This window comes from Planococcus citri, chromosome 2 (assembly GCF_950023065.1).
Source record: "Planococcus citri chromosome 2, ihPlaCitr1.1, whole genome shotgun sequence".
NCBI lineage: Eukaryota > Metazoa > Arthropoda > Insecta > Hemiptera > Pseudococcidae > Planococcus > Planococcus citri.
In genome coordinates this window covers 54401741-54423900 of record NC_088678.1, presented here as the reverse complement: position 1 = coordinate 54423900, position 22160 = coordinate 54401741, and the positions used below count along the sequence as shown (strand labels likewise).

Genomic DNA, 22160 nt, shown 5'->3' with positions numbered 1-22160 from the left:
TGACAATATTTTTTTTGTAAGGGTGGGGGGTGAGGGGGTTAGGAGAGCGAAAAATTCAAAATTTGACTATAATGATGTGTGATATGTCGAAATGTATGTTTTTGAGGGTGTAGATCACGAATCTGACAATGTTTTTTTCGTAGGGGTCAATAATGGGGGCTGAGGGGGTGAAAATGTTTAAAAATTCAAAATTTGACTATAATAATGTGTGATATGTCGAAATGTATGTTTTCGAGGTTGTAGATCACGAATTTGACAATATTTTTTTCGTAGGGGTGAATGGTGGGGGATGAAGGGGGTGAAAAATTCAAATTTTGACCATAATGATGTGTGATATATCGAATTGTATGTTTTTGAGGGTGTAGATCACGAATTTGACAATATTTTTTTCGTAGGGGTGAATGGTGGGGGATGAAGGGGGTAAAGATGGTGAAAAATTCAAAATTTGACCATAATAACGTGTGATATGTCAAAATGTACGTTTTCGAGGGTGTAGAGGGGGTGAAGTGTGGGGGATGAAGAATTTTCTATTGGGGAGCCGTCAAAGTCCCTGGAAGAAAAAATTTGTCACATTTTAACGAAATTCACCAAGATTTTTCACTATAATCGACTGTGGAGGTCGCGGGGGCACTTTAGGGCAAAAATGGCAATTAACATCTTGAAATGCACTATCTTAAGTATTACCAGCCACTGGAATTTCCCGTGCATCTACGTGCGAAAATTTTTTCTATTCCTATTTATGCAGCAGAGTAGACAAAAAACGGAGTTTCAACGTAAATTATACCTCTATAATTACTTTATAACAACTAAAACCGAGTAAATTGATGAAAATTACTCACTTTTAGTTGAATTATTCATATTCGGTACATTTCGACATATCACACATCATTATAGTCAAATTTTGAATTTTTCACCGTTTTCACCCCCTTCAGCCCCCACCATTGACCCCTATGAAAAAAATATTGTCAGATTCGTGATCTACACCCTCAAAAACATACATTTCGACATATCACACATCATTATAGTCAAATTTTGAATTTTTCGCTCCCCTAACCCCCTCACCCCCCACCCCTACAAAAAAAATATTGTCAAATTCGTATTCTGCGACCCCAAAAACATAAGGGAGGGTATCATTATACCATTTTTTTAGGGTTCATTGTAAGTTTTTGAATTACGCCCGTTTTGAGGGTGCTCACAGCCCACTGTGTGACGCTTCATCTGCGAGAGAGGAGCCATCTACGGAAAAACGACCGGATCAGAGGGGGTAAGACTGTTCAATGCTACAATAACTTTTACTACATATTTTGGCATATCAGATATCTCATTCATTAAATGTCCTACATATGTACATATATTGAATGCAGAAGAAAATGCGAGTATTGCGCGAATAGCACCGATTTTCGTTCTCTTGCTTTGTTAAAAATCCACATCATCGATTGTCACAAGCAGGAGATGGTGAGTTGTTTATTATGTCAAGAATTATTCAATAATTACGCACCCTACGATACGATCCGCAAGCATTATTCTAGACAACATCACGACGCTCCTTTACGCCAGCAATGCTTGGAAATTCAGTATGTATTAACGAATCGCAATTATTATCAATACCTTAAAGCACAGTACTGTATGACAGTCATTTCAAGTTTGAAGTTTTGAGAAATTTATAAAATTCACTTCGAGCAACTTTTACATGGGACTTGAGCGAAGTGTAGTTTCGTTTTCAGTACTTTTTTGGGCACAGAATCGCATTTACTTACCTCTCTATTCGAAAACGAGAGTGAAATATCTGAGATAGAAATTGAAATTAGTATTTTATTGGTTTTTCTTACATGTTAAAATTACAAAATTACTGTGCTGCAAGGTACCTATTTCTGTATGAAACCGTAATTGAATACAAATATTTCGTCACTTTCCTTGTTTATTTAGCAAAAATGAGCAAGGATCGAAACCAGTTCGACGTCGTTAGAACTACCACCTATTTTTATTTAACCCTTTCGGCTACGAGACAAACTGACGAATAAAATTTGAAGTGCTTTAAACTGAGTAAGGCCAATTGCTGCCTAGAACTCAAAATTTGCTGGAAATTGCACATTCAGAAAGTATTCATGTCACAAATGGCAATAAACCTTAAATTGTCTATTATTCCATTCATGACACCGAATAGCATTATAAATCAAAATCAAGCCTTCTGAGGCATCTGATACTTCAAGATGAAAGTATTAGTACCAAGCATTTTTGAAAATAGAAAAAAAGATGAACTGAAATAAAATTAGTTTGAGTAAAAAAGTGAAATTATTGAAGAAAAACGAGGCATGCGACTTCAGATAGTTATTCAAACTGCAAATTTTTGAAGGTGTTTGCTTGTGGGAGGATTAAAATTGATGGAAAAATCTTTGTGTTATAGAGAGCGTTTTTCAAAATTTTGAAAACCCATGTCACAATTCAACGCTAATTTTCGATGAAAATCTGAAAAATATGGGTCATTTTCATCTTCTGACACATACATCTCTCTTGAGATAATTTGCTTGGGCGAGTAAGTTGCCTCAGAAGATGACTGGGTAAACTTTTGCAAGCATTTGAATTTTATGATGAATACTGTGTCATAAAGACTGCGCTCAATCAATTCATTATCTGTAAGATGACTTCTGAAGAGTAATTCCAGTAATTCCACAACATGACGTACGTATTTTATTTTTATTATCTCCTTATGACAAACAGATTGAGGGCTGTATTATGACACAGTATCTATTATAAAATTAAAATGCTCGCAAAAGTTCACCTAGTTATCATCTGAGGTAACTTACTCACCCAAGCAAATCGCCTCAAGAGAGATGTATGTGTCAGAAAATGAAAATGATGGCATACTTTTCAGGTTGAATTGTGACACGAGTTTTCAAAATTTCAAAAAATGCTCTCTATAACACAAAGATTTTTCCATCAATTTTAATCCTCCCACAAGCAATCACCTTCAAACATTTGCAGTTTGAATAACTATCTGAAGTCGCATGCCTTGTTTTCCTTCAATAATTTCTTTTTTTACACAAACTTATTTTATTTTAGCTCATCTTTTTTTCTATTTTCAAAAATGCTTGTTATCAATATTTTCATCTTGAAATATCAGATGCCTCAGAAGGCTTGATTTTGATTTATAATGCTATTCGGTGTCATAAATGGAATAATAGACAATTTAAGGTTTATGGCCATTTGTGACATGAATACTTTCTGAATGTTCGATTTCCAGCAAATTTTGAGTTCTAGGCAGCAATTGGCCTTACTCAGTTTAAAGCACTTCGAATTTTATCCGTCAGTTTGTCTCGTAGCCGAAAGGGTTAAGGAAAAAGGAAACATGAATTTTTGTTTTGTCATTCCTCGTTTTGACATTTTTCGTGGTTTTTTGTCCCAGTTTTGTTTTTTGTGTTTAGTTGCTTCAAAAATAAAAGTTTTTTGAATTTCTGTAATAGAAAAAAATTACGAATGATTGACTGTCATAGTTTATTATTTTTATCAAGACTGTTGCTGTTCTTATTTCATAAATCTTGAAATTTTTGCATATTAAAATGTTCATTGAATGTTGAAAAACTGTATCCAAATTAGTTTTCTTTTGTTCCGAGATTGTTACTCAAACTCGTAATTTAGTGTAAAGCAACCTGATTCTTGCTGGTGTCAATTTATAATGCGAATCAATCGATTTATTAATTATGTCATGAACATTTTCAGTATCCACATCCATAACAGCATTAATTTTTTCGAAAAGTAATAAATTCTTTAATTAGTTTTTCCTTCTATCCGCGGTATTAATAATAAAAAAATTAAAAAATGTTATTAGATTATTACGGGTGTTTTCATCAAGATGTTCATTTTTATATTAATTGAATTTGATATGTTTTCAAGTACTTCGAAATTGTTGATCCGTATGTAGGGTAACAGCTACTGCATGAGTTCTCTTTTGATAGGAGTTTCACCCATTGGTATTTCATCTTGCGTTTCAGTATCAAGTACTTGAAAAAAAGGAAATTAATTAGGGACTTCCACGATGAAAAGGCGCGCATATTCTCGAGCATATTCTCTGAGAATATTCTCGGCACATCTATGCCTGGAGGGTATACTTGGTTTTACTTACCACACAAGTAAAAACAAAATTATAAGTAATTGTCCTTTCTTTGACTCTTTTACCTCCGGAATATGCCAGAAATGAAGCTCAAAATCAATGAACTATTATTTTTTGTGGCCCATCTTATTTATCGTTTTTGTCATATTTTTCTTCTGTACTATGGCAAAGATAGTTCACTTTTTATTACACCGGCCACAACAATTTTAATTTGTCATCACTGTAAAGGAGCAGCGGACATACTGCCTCACTGTTTCAGGCAGGGCGCTCCCAGGTGTATGTATACTAAGTGTTCGGACAGCCTGACAAATTTGGCGTAATTATCATAATAATGAAACGACATAATTCACATAACAATTTGAAACAAATTAGTTAGATAATAAGTATAGCATAAATGTAACAAACGCTTGAATACAGATATGCACACATACAGATATAAATGCATAAAGTAAATTACACAAAGTACTGGGGGGGGGGGGGTAGCAGCCACAAAATTATGCGCTAGTGAATTGCCTCAATATTCACTCAAAATGTCAAAACACAGGCAAAAACGTACCGCCAACTACATATTTGATGTGTCACCTCCATGCCTCTGGTTGGCATAGAAATGACACGTGCAAACTTTTGTTGGCAATGTTTTGCCACATTGGCAATTTTCATCATATCTCCGTCTCCCTACCTGTATTTGCGTTGAATTGCCTCAAAGGCAAAAAACACTAGTTTTAAATTGCCATTGCGCGAATCGGGAACGTGTTCCATATGTTCAAAGCTTTTGTACTGGCACTTTTAACGTCTGATTGGCAAATTGAGCACTCGCTGATTTCGCTTATTCTAGTTTGTCCTTTTCGTAGGGGTGAAGGAGAGATACTATCCGTCCGTGATTTAATGCCCATCAGATTTCCTCTGGTACTTTTGCGTGAGCTGATTTTTCTTTGTTAGGAGGTTGTCACTCGAACAGTTGCGAAGAACAGCTGCTTGGCTGCGTTTTCTTTGTCAAAGAGAAGTTGCATTGTAAGTATCCGCGTTAACATGTCGTAGTTCTCTCGATTTTGACGCTCGGTGGGCCTCTTGCTGTTTATGGATCTTTTTCTGGGGGGCTGGGGGTGTCTGCCAACGCGTTTCAGAACATATCCGTAATTCATGTATTGATTGTTCTTCTGTCTTTTCGATTACTATCCTCGTCGTGAAATTGCACCCAACGTCTGTTTTGGCATCGTGTTCAATAATTTCTTAATTCTTGCAGTAAGTACTGTGATTGTAGTTACAGTGTCAGTTGTCGTATAGATACATTACTCGTCTGCGCTCTTGCGTCTCTAGCGGGATTCAAATTTCAAACCTACATCTCTCTACGCCACCGAGCGTTAGTTAGAGTGTATGAAACGAAAAAATCTTGAATTGCGCGCAATTGCGCGCATATTCTCGAGCATATTCTGCCAGAATATTCTCGGCACATCTTTGTAAATAATGATTGATTACGAATTTTCGAATATTTATTGAAGTACTTGTAATAGCTACAAACTAGGATGTTTAAACGAATATAATAAAGAAAAAACATGAATTTAATCAATTCAACTGCAAAAAAAAATTAAAGTATTTAGACCTTTTCAGAATTAATCTTCGCCGGGATCCGGTACATTTTCGTCAGCAGGAGCTTGAATGTAAGATGCGTAGATCTCGATATATTGATGTGGAATGTATTCAGTAGCTTCAATAAGCTGGTAAGTTTACTTTTTTTGATAGGGTGAGGTTTACAGTAAGCAATTGTTGTTGACCAACTGGCGAGTGACAGTTCACTTCAATTGACCATATAATCAAGGGTTTGATTTAAAGACTTGAAGTTGAATTAAGTATTGCATAAAAGTTGTGTATTTTTACTCGCTAATCAAAATTTCTGAAAAAATATCATTAGATCCTGGTTCAAATCAAAACTTAAAATAATATCACTCGAAATAAAATGGAAATCTTGTAGCATTAAAATTAAATCATGTTAAATATAAAATCATAGGTAGCCATTTATTCGATATTTTCGTAGTTGCAATATTTTTTGAAAACATTACCATTGACTTCGGAGCACTTACAAACTTGTTTTAGTCATTTTACGAAATGCTGCCCAGCCTTTTGCACCATTTCACTGCCATTCAAAGCTTTGCAAATGATTCGTGATCTACTGCCTCACTTCTGCAATATTTTGAAACCATTGTCCAAATGCGTAGATTTTGTCTTTTAAATATGGCCGAATGAAGTAGTCCATTACTGTAAAATCAGGAGAGCAAGCAGGCCGATGTATGGGGTAATTGTTAGCAATTATTCGATTACCGAAGTGTTGCATCGAGGTTTGTCTGACTTCAAAAACATGGTGACAAGGAGCACCATCATGCTGAAAAAATATTAAATTTCTTTCTTCCAGTGATACTGCTTGCAGAATTACTGGAATCGCAGCATTCACGATATCGTTGTACAGAGCACCAGTCAGATTTTGTTCATAAGAAACAGGACCAATTATTCTGTCATTTATGACACCTAGTCAGACGTTTACTTTTGCGTAGCTTCGAGGCGTTACTGAAACAAACGCCCTTTTTGATTTGAATTTCGCCATAGTTCCTTGAAGCTTTACATATATGGGTTTTTCTGCTGTTATTCTGTTATGCGTTTGATTGCATCTTCGACTTGTCCTTCGTGGTCCTCAGAATCGATATTATTTATAAGTACAGATGGGAAAAGAGGTTTCGTTCTTCTTATCTCGAAAATACGTTCACCTTCGGCGTTTTTCGTTGATTTTAGAGCGTTTACAAATGTTGCTATACTTCGTTTCATAATGTTTGTAAGTGTTTTCTACATTCCGAAATCGAACATTCTATTTATTTGGTTGCCGAACACAATACAACTTCCACATGAACTCGTCTATATACATACGAAGATATGTCATCCCAGGTGAAAGAAAACCATTGGTTTTTAAAACCAATAGGTAAATTCGGACAAAACCAATCATATTACCTATATTAACATAGGTAATATGATTGGTTTTGTCCGAATTTACCTATTGGTTTTAAAAACCAATGGTCTTCTTTCACCTGGGATAGCTCTTCATGGTATTTCTGTTTCATAACCATCGTTTTATTATTGACCACTAATAGGATCAAAAACATTTAATGAATTGTCAATTTTTCTTATACATAGGTACTATTTATTTCAAAAAACATGAACAAATTCACACAGATCATCTATAGAAACACAAATATAAATTGAAAAAAATGACTTCTTTAAATTCAAAACAAAAAACTGAAAAAAGAACACTTTTTATAATTGAAAAATAAAAAAAACAATTAACAAATAAAAAACAATTCGGTACCTACAGATATCGCAAGTAATTTTTATGGGTTGTGAGCTTCCCAAGTGCTTAGATCACTCATAAGAGATGAGAACGTTGAAGTTGGATTTCCGGTATCATACAGGTTTCTCCACATAAACTCGTCCAGGTGAGATGGGAGCAGCTGTTTACTTTTCAAAACATCGTTTTTTCTCAAGAATTTTTTGTCTCCTGACCAAAACGCTTCGATATTTTGCGTATACGCGCCTGTATTCGGATTAACGAAATTCATCGAGTGATTTACAGTTAAATATTCATAATCTTCTGCGCTTTGTATCGCGGAGTGAACACGCGACTGATCTGACATAATAGTACTATACCAGGCATGACATAATTCTGGATAAGAGGCAAGACGGTTGCAGTATTTCTTTTTTCAACGAATTCCAACACGCCTATTTTCGAGGTACGATCTTAAATGAAATGCCGAATATCCAACAGAGATCAGCTGTGTCTTCATTATCGACGCTCATCCAATTTTTCGGCAGTCTAAGCGCCCCATCTATTTCCACAACTTTACCTGGTCCGCCTAGTTAGAATCCGCTATTCCAGATTTTCAACAGCTGAGTACTGCAAATATCTCTAGCGTATTGTTGCCATTGTACGATCATATTGTTTTGTTGAAAGCCCAGCAACCTCCTGGTGCTTTGAACCGTAAGTCCCATCGCCCATCGCCCAGGCATATAATAGGTTGAGAATGGTTTGCAATTGACTGATTTATTCTCAAAAAAAGATTTTGAGAAAATGGATTTCGTTGATTTACATTTTGTACACATGAATCTGCGGGTGTTTTCATCAAGATTTTCATTTTTTATATTAATTAAATTATTGATATGATGTTTTCAAGTACTTCAAAATTGTTGATTGGTATGCGGGGTAATAAAAAGCTGCTGCATGAGTTCCCTTCTCATAGGAGTATCATCCATTGGTATTTCGTCTTGCGTTTCAGTAACTTATCAAGTACTTGAAAAAAATATGATAATTTTGGATTATATTTTTTGTGTTTGTCGTTTTCTTTTCCTTCTGTAAAATGGCAAAGATAGGTCACTTTTTATTACACCGACCACAACAATTTTCATTCGTTATCAATGCGGAGGGGTGGCGGACATATGTACTATCTCACTGTTTTAGATCCTACGTTGGGTGGTACATATAAACATGTTTCATATTCGTTCTGATACAATGCTCCTAATCAACACATAATACGATCATAATCAAATAATAAATCGATTACCTACTTACGTATTAAGATGGATCTTTCATATTTTTCTGATTGAATGATCTGCTTTACCTATAAGTTTCTTTCTGACTTCACCGAACGTATTCAATTATTCATATTACACATTCGAATCAGCATATGAGGGTGAATTAATAACCGAATAGCATTTTTTCGTCAAATATCGCGATGCAAAAAATAGTTTTTCCATCAGTCTTAGAGTTAATGCCTTCATTTCTCTCCTCCATGTACATGTACGAGTGTGCATCATAGGCGAAGAAATAACTGCGTACGAGTCACCATAAAATTCAAAATAGGATATTAAGAACCACTGCATTACCTTATCAAAAGACGTCTGCTGATGGGGGTATTCGCTATTCATTACTAAATTAAACCCCGTGCGGTTGACTGTGCATAATTAATTAATAAAGTATAAAATGATAAATAGTGTACTTTCGTTCATCTTTGCCGAAGCTAATCTACGTTTTCCCTTTGATCATTATGCGAATGGGATGTACTATTAATCCTACGGGATAACCACGGGATATCGTCGATTATCATCAGATGGCGAAAACTTGGTGAATAGAAGAATAAAACGGGTATCGATATAAAATATCGAATAAACTTTTCCACTAATTAATCAAACTACTAGTGTAAGAAATGATTGAATAAAACCACGCGCTTCTTTATATTGTTGTTGTTCCTTTTCAACGTTTTTATAAATGATTCCTTCGCATCTTTGAAATCCTTAATGTGCCATTCATTTATCCTGCGTTCTTTTTTTTCTCGTTCAGTTTTTGTGAAAATTTACCAACTTTGTTTTTTTATACATTTTTTTCTATGCGTAGATGTATTTACTTTCTACAAGTGGAAGTGATTTTCCCTTATGTTTCCTTCTCGACTTACTCCTCCCTTCCGATATTATTCAATTTTTTGTTTTTTTTTCTCGATAAGGAAACTCAAGTATTTGATTAAGTACAAATAATTTGTATTGAAGAAATCATTCACATGGAATTTCATGAGAAAGTTGAAAATTTCCCTCGAACAACTTTTTCAACGTTTTGAAATTTTCCTAAATTTTGCCATTAATACCCTACCTATACCTACATAAATTGAACTTCAGCATCTGAAATTTTATGCGAGTTCGAAAAATTCCCTTGTCAGGAACATAACAACATGATGGAAAACGGAAAATTATAATAACCGAACTTCTTTTATTCGCAATCAACATTCGTTGAGCTCGATCAAAACCACACATTAACCTGCGTTATTGAAAATAATACATAGTTATACAGCCGAGAGCAAATAAAATTCAATTTAAAATCGAATCTGGGTAGAAATGATAGAAATTCGCGATAACGCCGCCGTATGCCGAAGGATTATCATGCATTATAGGTCAATTTCAATGGACATTTGAGCACGATTGGTCAAAGAAACGAAGCGAAGGTCTTCAAAAGAGAATGTTTCGAATATAATGCACAGTAAATATGTAAAATACATACCATTTTAAACCCTTCTTTCTATATAAAGCTTCCGTAATCTATTACAGTTATTTTTTTCTTTTTCATAAAAGAACTTTTACTCTTTCATCTACTCCCAACGTTCCTCCAATAATCGGATGATTGCACCTTACCAATAATTGTAAGCAAATATGCTGAAATTGTTGAGTGTTGGTAATTTTTTTTTTTCAAACTCACGAGAGAATCATCAAAGCTATATCGAAATTAGCCCTTATAATTCTAAGTTTTGTTCCAATTGCCATCGACATTTTTCTTGGAAGTTGTTTGAAATTTTTGTGGGATCGAGAAAGTATTAAAAGTAAATGAGTAGCACATATTTCATTTAAAAAAATTAGTATTTAATCGTAGCTTGACAAGTTTGAAATGCCTGCTCAAAGTTTTAAAAATACCATCAAGAATTATTAATATTTATCACGTAGGTAGGCATAGCATTGTTATAGTAGGTGGCAAAAACCACATTTTCAAGTGGCAATGATTGATAAGAAAATATCGCTTAGGTGTTTCTTTGTTTGAATACCATACTAAAGCTGCAACGATGAAGGAAAGTTTTGCTCGTCGTTTTTCGGAATTCGATGCATTTGAAAGTCTCTCTTTTCACTTTGACGAACGCGTTTCACTGCGAGTAAATCTGAGACTTTGCACGTTTTGAAAATTTAGTTTGATATGTTAGATTGCCTTGTTGCTGGGAATTAATTCGTAATTTACTATATACTTGGGTATGTTCATGTAGGTTGTTATATTAATAAGGTAATTTGCAGGTGTTTGATGTTTTGAAATATAATCCTCTAAGAATAATTTATCTAGTATTTGGATGAACGAAGCGGAGGAAAATCACTTGCTAATGAATGTAGAAGTACATATACCAAGTATTCGTCGGTGTGTTCATTAAAAAGGGGTTCCTCATTTAAACGTGACTGATACGAATACTCATATTTGTAGGTCTCTCAACATGTTACAAAATCTGAGTCAGGAAAACAAATATTTTAGCCTTATAGCCAGTTAGTCTCCTACATAATTTAAAATGTACTTCTTTTAGTTTGAAAAAAAAAACGTGTTCCTCAAAATATACAAAAAAAGCAACTCGAGCTTTACAGTAGAAAGAAAGAAAAAAAAAGCTAACGAGATAAAGTAAACAACATTTCACTCGGAAACAATACCGCAATAAACAAAAGCGTAACATCTGCGTATAATTCGAAGGCAATTTTTGATTTTGTTCTAGAGACTCGTACACACGTTTGTCACAAATTTGCCTCGTAATTAACGCGACGTTGACTTATACAAGAGAGGAAAAAAAATTATCAAAGCGAATTTCCTCGTTCTTGTGTGTAGTCAAATATCAAAAAACCCAAACGTTTGCCTTTTTCTGTAGCGTCGTTCGCACACGTTCAAAATGTAGCTTTATATACCTTACGGTATACCTGCTCTGTACAAACGGCGAGTTTGCACGTTATTATAGGCTTTGTGTAAACACATGCTGAAACGAAAAACTTTTCATCCTTAATCCCGAGCCCCTAAGTTGATAAACGTAATTTAAGAACCACTAATAATCAGCCAACATGAATACGTAAGCTCGACAACGCGTAAAATTTTAACTTCTTTCAGCCAGGGCGTGTTTTACACCTGTGATGTATTAAAACACATAACCGAGCACTTTACTCCATCAAAAGAGAGAATATTTCGTCCGAACGTGCATTAAACCTCTTTCGTGCTCGAGAAATATCTTGACGGATGAAGTTGGTAACTTTTTTAACATCTTGTGGGTTTGATTGAAGAATTAGATATTGAGCTAGGTCATTTTTGCTCGAGAAAAAAGGTAGTCGCTCAAAAGTGCTTTACCTGTAAAGGAACTATATTGAGCTATTTAAATGAAGAGAAAACATTTTCGATTCGTAAAAGAAAAATCAAAAGAACATCTTCGAGGGGTGCAAAATTTGATTTTTAAAGTTTTAACGAATTTTAAAAAATTCCGATTGAGCTTATTTCCAAGGGTAGGTAGTTGAACCGAGAAAGCTGGAGTTTAGCAGGCATTGTCTGCCACCCAACACAATTATTAGTTGGTTTTGAGTAGTTCTTTATCAGTTTAAATTGATGAGTTGGGCTTTTTCTTGAAAGGAAATTACGAGTATTTAAATGAAATGAAAAAAGTGACCAATTATAGGTAACTACTTACATTTCATTTTTCAAGGGCTGACATTTGTGAAGAGGATCGAGACAAGTATTTTCTTGTAAGGAGGAGGGGGGGTTATTTTTGTGAGTTCAGATCAAAAATGGAGAATTAAAAAAAAAAAAAAAAAATGTTTGAAGTCTTCAATTTTTAATATTTTTATTTATTCCAACTTTGGGAGAATTTTTCTTGAAAAAGGAGCTGTTTAAAATGATTGTGACCGAAGGTTCCATAATTACAAATACTGTATATTAAGGGTATACTAACAATATTTTGATTTTGGAAGTTTTTTTTTTAAATTTATTTTTTAATTTTAAAAAATGGTTATTTAGAGGAATTCTGACACCGATTTTTAAAAAATGTCTGCAAATTTTGATTGTTTCCATTTTTTGAAAATTTTGTCCAATTTTTTAGGGGCTTCGTTGGAGGAGACCCAAGATGGCTTGAAGAATCAGATGAATTTTTTTTCATCGAAAAGTGGATTGTATGGAGGAATGTTCACGCTGAGATGAGACATTTTCAGAAACACAAGGTATAAGAATTTTTTTCAACTTGTTGGGGGAAGGAGGCGGTACTCGGCATTACTTTTATCAGGTTGAAAAAAGATGAAAAGGTCTTTTTTTTTTGCCTATAGGTTCACCCTAGCGAGTATGCCTCGATTTCCCCACCTCGAATAGTGCTTCAGAGGAGAGAGGAATTTTTTCAATTTTTGTTTCGTATTTGAAAAGCTACAGATGTACTTACTATGTATACTTATACCCTGAAAAATGAGTGAAGGAACGGGTCGCCTAAATTCAAAATTCATCAAGTGATTTAGCTTAACCTGAAAGCGTATAAGTAAATGATTTTGCGATGAATTTCCTTTTTCAAAACTCTAAGTAAATTCTTAAATTTTTGGCTTGAGGGGAAAGCAGTGATTGATTTTTTTTTTTTAAATAATGTACCTGGAAAAAAATGCTTTTCAACTAATTTTTTTTTTCAAAAACTAATTATGGGTCACAGTCACATATATCAGTAACTTATCTATCTACGTCTTCGATCAACAAGACAGGTCAGTTCTTCATTTTGTTCATCTCGCAAAATTATCTGTCTATTTCAAAATTGATGTTCAGATTTGAAAGGTTGAAATTTTCAAAAATGCTGTAGTTCCTTCAATTTTGAATGTTGTAGGCAAGTTTATAAGGAGTCAGAGTAGGAATGTTTTCATCTGCAGGATAAGAAGTTTTGACTATTTGAGATATTTTTTATCTACTTAATATGTATTGTTGAGTTCATTCATAAAGTTTTCGCATATTCATGACTCGAATTGAGAAACTAAGGTCGTAAGCAGGTCATCAGCTCTGCTAGGTTGGCCACTTCCCTTCGATGTTTTTTTTTTTTTTTTTTTAGTATTTGAGGTTGCCTATAGTCAGTGGAGTCGTAGATTATTATGATCTGTGTTGATATTTTCGTACTGAAAAGTTTGCAGCATCGATTTCGTGTTTGTCCTAGGGTTGCAACGAATCCAGTGAAAATTGAATTCGAATTCGGTTTCGAATCTTCTGCATTCGTAGTGTAGTTTTGTCAGTGTTTGCTTGTATTCTGGTTTCTGATTGTAGTTATATCTCCTTCTTATCATCTATCCCATGGGACCATGGATAGCAGAAGCAGATATTTTGAGAATAATAGTTCATCTTTTGTATGTATGAACATAGAGAAATACTTCGGTTGAACGGATATGAATGCGATAACAACTCTTATCTCGTTTGCTTCCATCCCAAAGTACAATCGTATGCTCATTTCTGTTATCCAATTGATGTACTATGCCCTGTGAGTTACATCAGGTAGTGCGCGTCCGCTCGTCTCGTCGTCATCGTGAGTTAAGTAAAGTACCTAATCGCTTTAAAATAGACTGTGATCAGTTACTATCGAGTCTTCATTATCGTCGTTGTCGGTTCGTGTGTGCTGTGTAACTCATATTAATATTCAAATTTGTAGCTTGCCGTTTTTTCGTGTGTACTGTGTGTTTTTTTCTTTTTCAAAATGATAATCGGTTGTATATTAGTCGATTTCTTTCTGATTTGCATACGTCGTACTTGGACTCGCCCGAAGTAGTCGTTTTATATCGTGATCGGTGTCGTCGAGCTTCGCATTGTCGGATCCAGCATGCATCATCGTCCTTCTTACCAGCATTTTATGGATTGCGTGGTGCTCTCCTTGCTTTTCAACGGGCCTGCTCCAGTTGATGTCCAAATGGAATGGACCTTGAATTCAGCGATCCAGTTTCCTGGGGTAAGTCTTCGCAAATTTTTCCAGAAATGAATACCTATACTTATTTCTGTTGCATGTTCTGTTTTGCATGTGTGTATTTTTTATCATATGTTGGAAATTTTAATTTGATACCAAGATCGCTGGGGAAAAGCACTGTATGATGAATCAATTGGATGGAAAGTGTCTTTTTGACCTCGAGCGATTTTACTTGAAAAATACGGAGTGACCTCCGAATGTGGATAGTGCATTTTTAGACATAATATGAGGCGAGTTGAATCGTAAAAATATTGCGAAAAATTGAATTTTTTTCGAAGAGTGCATGACGTAGGTAAATTAATTTAGCTACCTATGTTTAAAAATTTTACAGCCTCGATTTATTCACTATTAATTGAGATATTTGATGAACTATTCAATATACGCGGAGGATTTTTCCATTATGAACGTTATTTTCGTACCAATGTTTTAAGATTGGATAGGTATGTTTTGTTGTGTGTTTTTTGAAGAAGTTCTGAGCTTCATGAGAATGGGTTTTCGAGTATTATATGTAGCTTTAGAAAACCCGATCCAATCCTATACAATTACCGCGCAATCTGAATATTTATTTCATTAACGAGATTAACTTGACAACTATGTATTTTCAATTTCTCGTATCAACAGCCATATTTTTTGAACTCATATCACCTGTGTAGTCTTGCATTTGAGCCTCCTGCGTTGGAATTCCAACTTTTTGTAATTAGGGAAGAATCGAATAAAGGAAATGCAAACCATGATAATTTTGCGAAGTGCCGAAAACTTTTTTTTTTTTTTTTTGCAGGAGAGCGTAAAAACTAGTTCGCGTAACACGTATCTACTTATATGTACAAGCAGTACGGTTTTTAGAGGAACGCCGGAAGTTTTTTGGATACCTTCGGAGTCTCATCGTACGACTTGTTATTTCGCCTTCTTCTGATTTTTGTGACTATTTCTTCAGATTGAATGTTATTTTACTGCAATGTCTTTAATTCAAATAAGAAAATTAAAAATATACAATCGATTCTATATTATATTTTTCAATTTTTTTCATTTTATACGAAAGTGAAAAAATGTAAGGGAATGAAAATAGAAACAAGTTACCAAATTGAGAAAATATGAATAAAAATAACAAAAATTTGAAAATTGTTGGGTATTCGTAAGGTAACCTAGAAAATAATAAAAATAGTTGACTCAATTTTCAATTTTTAAAATTTTAATACAAAAATGAAAATAAAAAGTTCAGTCTACATTATTCGACTTTGAGATCATCATCACTCACCAGCATATTACAAAAATCAATCATAACAATATAGAAAAAAAAGTCAAGTGTTACGAGCCGTCGGCGTTCCTCTAAAAACATACTGGGAACTAAACGAATCGATAAGAAATTTTAGATTTTAGTAGAAAATGAAATGATATCGAACATACAAGACGTCAAACACAACACATTCCTTAAAATTTCTTTGAAAACTGTAAGCTTTTTCTCTAGAATTACTCTACGGGTATCAAAAAATGTATAAAAGAACTGTACCTACTTACAGAAAAATCTTCAAGTACGATTAGGTAATATATATTCTTTTTTTTCTGGTTTTGGGACGTTTTCCATGAGTGGGTGAGTTTCCGTACCTAGGGCATCTGTGGCACAGGGTTTCCCTTTATTCTTCGTAAAAAAATAACACATGAACAATGTTATTCATTTTTTTAACCGATGATCCAATGATACACTGGCTATAGGCGTTATGATATCTGCTGGACGTATTCGTGATATACATATTTTTAAGCTTTTACGTATTTTACAAATTTATTCCACTTCAGTTGAAAATAACTTGAATTCATTCAATCGAAATAACTGAGTGGTCGAATTTCTCATATAAATGAACCTCAAGTCCACAAATTGAGTAGTGTCAAATAGGTATATATTGGAACGTGTGTACCAGGCTTAAATTAGCTGAAACTCTACGCCACTCCGCCTTGTTTTGTGGTGTCTGTAAAATTAAATGTCTGTGAAGTGTGAATATAACATAATGCAATTGTCATTGCTATTATAGTCAAGAACCCACATTATTACTTGTATTTATATGGTTGCAAGACTTGTATATGGCTCTGCAAGTCTACGGTTCCTTCAAATTATCGTAATTAGGACTCTGAAATGGGGGATAAATCAGGAGTAAAATGACAAAACTTCAGAAGTTTGATTTTTATTTCATTCAAAAACAGATCTCAATTATTATTAACTGGTATGCACTGTACTCTCTGGTTCAAATAGTTGGAATTCAAAATACATAATAATAAAAAATAACAAAACTATGGGAGTACGATTTAAAGAACGATCTCAATTAGGTAGTGTTAACCGGTGCCTTTTTTGAAATGAGGAACGCGGCCTCGAGAATCTTTAATTTTGCGTGAAACACAGCGATCAAATCTCTGACACACGTTTTGATCTCTGGGTTATCCCGCAAACAATTACATAAATTGTAGAACAGCAGAACAGAAGAAATTTTATAAAGAAAATCAACTCGAAATTAGGGAGCTTTTTTTTCTAATGTTGGATACAAAAGGCTGAGCTGAACTTTTGTGAAAACTTGCCTTATCACACTTTTACTGATCTTGACTTACCTACATACAAATATTGTTTGATTGTTTGTTTCATTTTGAGCTCTGCTCTTAGCGAGTAGAAAATATATGAGATATAAAAAATAGGTACTTCGAGTGGAAGAAAAATTTTCAAACTGAACAAAATAAAATAAAGTATCGGAGAGGGGGAAATGATATAACCGTATGTCAACATCTAAGGTTACAAGAGTAATGATCCTGGAAAACAATAATAATATTTACAAAATTTTCTTATTACGTATGTAGACATAAAACTAAACGAATCGATATGAAATTTCATATTTTAGTAAAAAATAAAATATTATGTATCAACATACAAGTACAGTACACATAGGTAACACTTTTCTTGAAATTTACTCTTGGTACTCTTCAAGATTTTTCTCTAGATCTTCTTTACGGGTATCAAAAAATGAAAAAGAACTGTACCTACTTACAGAAAAATCTTCAAGTTGACTTCTTTCTCATTGGTTTCCGTAATACTTGAGCTTATTTGAACTATCCATTACGATCAGCCAATTCCGTATTTTCTGTTGTTGGAACAATTTCCATGGGCGGATGAATTTCCATACCTAGGGCATCTGTGGTAGGTTTCTCTTTTATTCCCTGTAAAAAACATATGAAGAATTGATTATGTACTTCATTTTTTAATTGCTAATATGGCAATAATACGGCTTCCACGATGTAATGAAATGTTTCATTTGAGTTGCAAAAGCTCGAGGTGGAGAGGGAGAATGTAGAGCTGATTTTTTGCTACGGGTACCAAGACTCTTAATCTCAGGGTCGTGAGTTCGTGCCCCACGTTGGGCGCTAATTTGTCACGTTCGATTCGTAAAGAAATATACTCGTTATTTTTTTCATTCTAATTCGGTTTTATTTTAACGCACATTATTATCTGACACATGTTTCTACTGTATAATAGAAAATACATGATTTCTATAATTACATACAACTGAAAACGACTAAGATTTAAGCTGCAACTTACCACTCATAGAGGCGTCATGTATCTGCTTCATTGAAAGACTTTCGGGTAGTACTTAGTAGTGGTAGGGGTTGTTGGGTTAATCACTGTTATGTTCCTTGGTGTATAACGAATATTTGCTGTCGTGATTTAAATTATTTTACTTTTTATATATTAAATAAAGTTTACTTATCTCCTCGCTTCAATAAAATGTAACACTTGATTAGTGTTACTTCATCCCAGCATAATTATGAACCTGTGAAATCAAATAGTGTATCTTCAGTTTTGTAATTTGAAAAAATCAGAATCTTCGAGTTTGAAATACTTAGGTTATCTTTCCATCAGCACACTTGTTGATGCGTAAAGAAAATACCCCTTCCCCTGATGATAACTTCAGGCCTATAATGTTAACACATAGACCAAAAAAATTGGTAATAATATCCCGAGTTTCGAACGAATAGCTCTACTCTGTTTTTTTTTTTGAAATTCCGCTTCGATAAATAATTTCAAAGCACCTTATCAGTATAGCCGAGTTTCGATGAAACGAGCAAAACAGACAGGTTAGTTGGCGATCCCATAGAAACCGCGTCATTAGATGGAAAACAGATTAATTCGTCGTTTTTGAATTACGACTACATTAAATCAGAAATTAAATTTCTGTCAGAAAGATTTGTTTGAAATGCCAACAATAACAAGGTAAAAGGTTGTTTTTTTTCTGCTTTTGGCGAGTAACGTTGCTACTCGTTATAAATGATGCGTCATTAAGAAATGCGACCTTTTTTCTCTCTCGCTCCGGCGAACGTCCCAGTGCCCCGGTTGTGTGAGCTGGAGAGTGGGAAAAAAAGAGTGAACTAGACTAAATGCCTGCCCCGCGTCCGCCATGTGTTGTAGGCCCTTTGATGCTTTATAAATACTCGGCTACTACTACTGTTGCTGCTGCTGCGGCAATTACTCGTATTCCCAAAACGTACTCTCCTGACGTTTCTCATTATTTGCTTTTCTTGCTTCTCAAATTGCTAAAATATCACTCTTGTCACGTATTAAATTCAGCAAAATATTTTCGATGAAATATTCGCATCGTAAAGGCCGACGATAATGGGACGTTTTTTTTTTGGTATCTACGTGTAACCAAGGTCTTTTGATAGAGTGTGAGATGATTTTTTCCATGTGAAGAGACGATTTTAACACATGGACTATTATGCATGGGGTAATATGGTGTATGTGATTCTGATGAATTTATTTGCATTAGAATTGAAAATTATCAATAAAGATAGAAAACTGCTTACTTATATCTATAGAAAAAAGAAATGTGTGCCAGTTCCTGGAACATTATTCTAATTGATGTCCGTGCATAAAAATTTAATTAAATTGCGTTATTTTAGTTGATATCTGTGCATTGGAAATAAGAAAAATAAGACTCCTCGTATCAAGTAAAATGACCTCGAGGCAAACCTACAATTTCCATCTTCTTCAAGAGTCCCACCCTGGATAATTTTAACCTTTCGCCACTTACAATACGTTCTGAAAACCGTATGGTTTGAGAGCTCGAAATCAAGAAGGAATACAACTAAATAAGTTTATTCACGATGTATATTTTGCGGCAAATCGGGGTAAGTGAAAGCACATGTTACCAAACGATACCTCTTATTCGGAATGATGGCATAAAGTTTACGTTATTCGCATCTGGTATATTCATCGAAAATGATTTATCAAAGGTAGATGGGCAAAAAAGGGTTAGTCTACACTGTTTTATGGTATCTCACAGTTCGGCGTAAATTTTCCCCTATTCCTCCAGAGAAAGTACACAGGGCAAAGAGTTACGTTAGAGAAATTTCCAACTACGTAAATTGTAATCTAAACATGTAGGTACTTTGAAAGTTGAAACGCTCGCAAATAAAATTACCCATCAATTTAGCCATGATTTTCTCAACCCATCACGAAAGTCGAAAACGCAGGTAAAAAACAGATAATTTTGATTTCTGCCAGTTGCGGAATTACATAAATTAAAACTCGTTAAAGAAAACTTCTCCATTTCTCGTTCTGTTTCTATCGAGTTTTTACCAACATTAAAAGACCGTTAAATGTAATTTATACGTGAAATTTAGCGAAAAAAAAATTTCAAATTTCCTTTACCAAGAGGAAAAATGTGCGAAGAACGGTGAAAAAAATTATTTTCACGACTTGTATCCGCACCTCATCGTTCCAACTACCTTTTGCCATGCCTTTGTGTCTGTCCCAAAGCAACGTACGCCAACTTGAAACGCTTGTGTAATCGTTTATACGCGTCCCGGCTGTAACAAACAATTGGTTAATTTGTACAATTACAAATTCCTATACTCGCAGTTTGAACATTAACGCTGTTGTTCTCTTGGGAAGAGTGCAACTTTGCCAAGAACACGTTTTCTCGAATATGTTTATTCTCTTAATGTTTTAACAAATTCATTTTAACAATACCCTCTATGAATGTTAACCTTTAACGACTGTAATTATAAAAGACGTCTTTTCTGCTTTTTTATCATTTTTTCCCCAGTTTTTTTTAAAGTATAAAGGAAAAATTTATTTTTTAGAGAAATGCGATTAGTACAAATATTAACAAGAGTGTATTATTCGATTCCCAACAATACAACTGAACGATCAAGGTATTCGGTACATATTGACCAAACTTCTCCACCCAACAAACATTTTTCCAAGTTCTTTCTGATAAAGTACATTTTAGGGACTCGGAATCATGTTCACTATACTCTCAACGTACTTATACTCGAGAAATTCGGTGTAATATTATTAATTCAGCTTTACTTGCTCGAGATTTTTGTCGTCCAGTGCTTCAGAATTACCGAGACTCATTCCCAAGGTTTTTATCAGTGATGCATTGCATTAACGTATTTTTGCTATTTACATGGCTGCAATTTCGCGTGTCGGAGCTTGAAACAATACGAAACAGGGAGATTAGATTGCCAAAGAGTTGTTCAAAGGAGACGAAGGAGAGTACTAACTAAAATATTTTTAAAAAGACGACTTAAATACATATTGAAATTTGATGCACTGAAATATTTGATTACCTATCAATTCGAGCTATTCAAAAAAGATTGTTCCAGCTGGGAACGACTAGAAAGCTCTGAAAAGAACGAATTCATTTTCAAATTTTGATTTCAAAGAAATAAGTAAATCAAATGCGTGTCAACAACTTCGAATCTCGTTCCACAATCATATGCCTAATGTGGGTAGGTTCGATAAACGAAGAAAATTTAAGCCATTATTAATTTTCTATTTTCAGTTTTAGAAATTGTTAATATAATGAAAATGTCAAATGGATTTTTTTCACAATGAATCATCGCCAGATTGGCTGTGTGAGGTACCCACCTGTACCTTACCTACCCAGTTACTTTGGGCAACATTAATGAGTTGTCTCATTGTAAAAAGGTGATGAACCGTTGAAAAATCATTGAAGAAAATTTAAAATTGTTCCTTACCAGATCACTAGGGACGCTAAGGAGAGTGAAACGGGCAAATATGGTATTTTCTTTTGTATGTATTTCGCCTCGTCATGCGTAATAATTCTATTCCTTTTAATAATATATTTTTAAAAAGACGACTTGAATATTGAAATTTGATGCACTGAAATATTTGATTACCCATTAGTTGGCTGTATTGGAGCTATTCAAAAAAACTGGTTATGTATCCAAGTTTGCCAAATTCATACCTACAGACAAGCAAAGTCTTTATCAAGTAGCCGACAATCTGGTGAATTACAAGTCCACTAGGCAACTTTTTTTTGTGTGTTTGAGTTGAAAATAGGCTTAATTGATAGTTTAGACCCTAAAACAAGAAGTAGAGTGAGTTTTCAAAATTTGAGTTGTTTTTGTGGTCAGGAGAGAATGTCAATAAAGTTGGGAAAATGGCCGTTTTTGCTCAACTTTAAGAGTTCATAGCGACATTCGCATTGTTTTGCTAAAAA

At 34.3% G+C, this 22160-nt stretch overlaps 1 protein-coding gene and 1 long non-coding RNA gene across 2 annotated transcripts in view; both read left to right on the top strand.

Annotated features, from left to right (window-relative positions):
- Positions 1-1192: 1192 nt before the first annotated feature.
- On the top strand, positions 1193-2049 carry LOC135833791 (uncharacterized). Its single transcript, XR_010556552.1, has 3 exons — positions 1193-1264; positions 1365-1574; positions 1927-2049. It is a non-coding gene; the product is annotated as an uncharacterized LOC135833791 (long non-coding RNA).
- A 12249-nt stretch (positions 2050-14298) lies between these two features.
- The window catches only part of LOC135836473 (alpha-tocopherol transfer protein-like), a 146752-nt gene continuing 138890 nt past the window's right edge, over positions 14299-22160 (top strand). The window contains exon 1 of the mRNA XM_065351334.1: positions 14299-14643. The gene's annotated coding sequence lies outside the window, so the exon portion shown is untranslated. The remainder of the gene's footprint in view (positions 14644-22160) is intronic.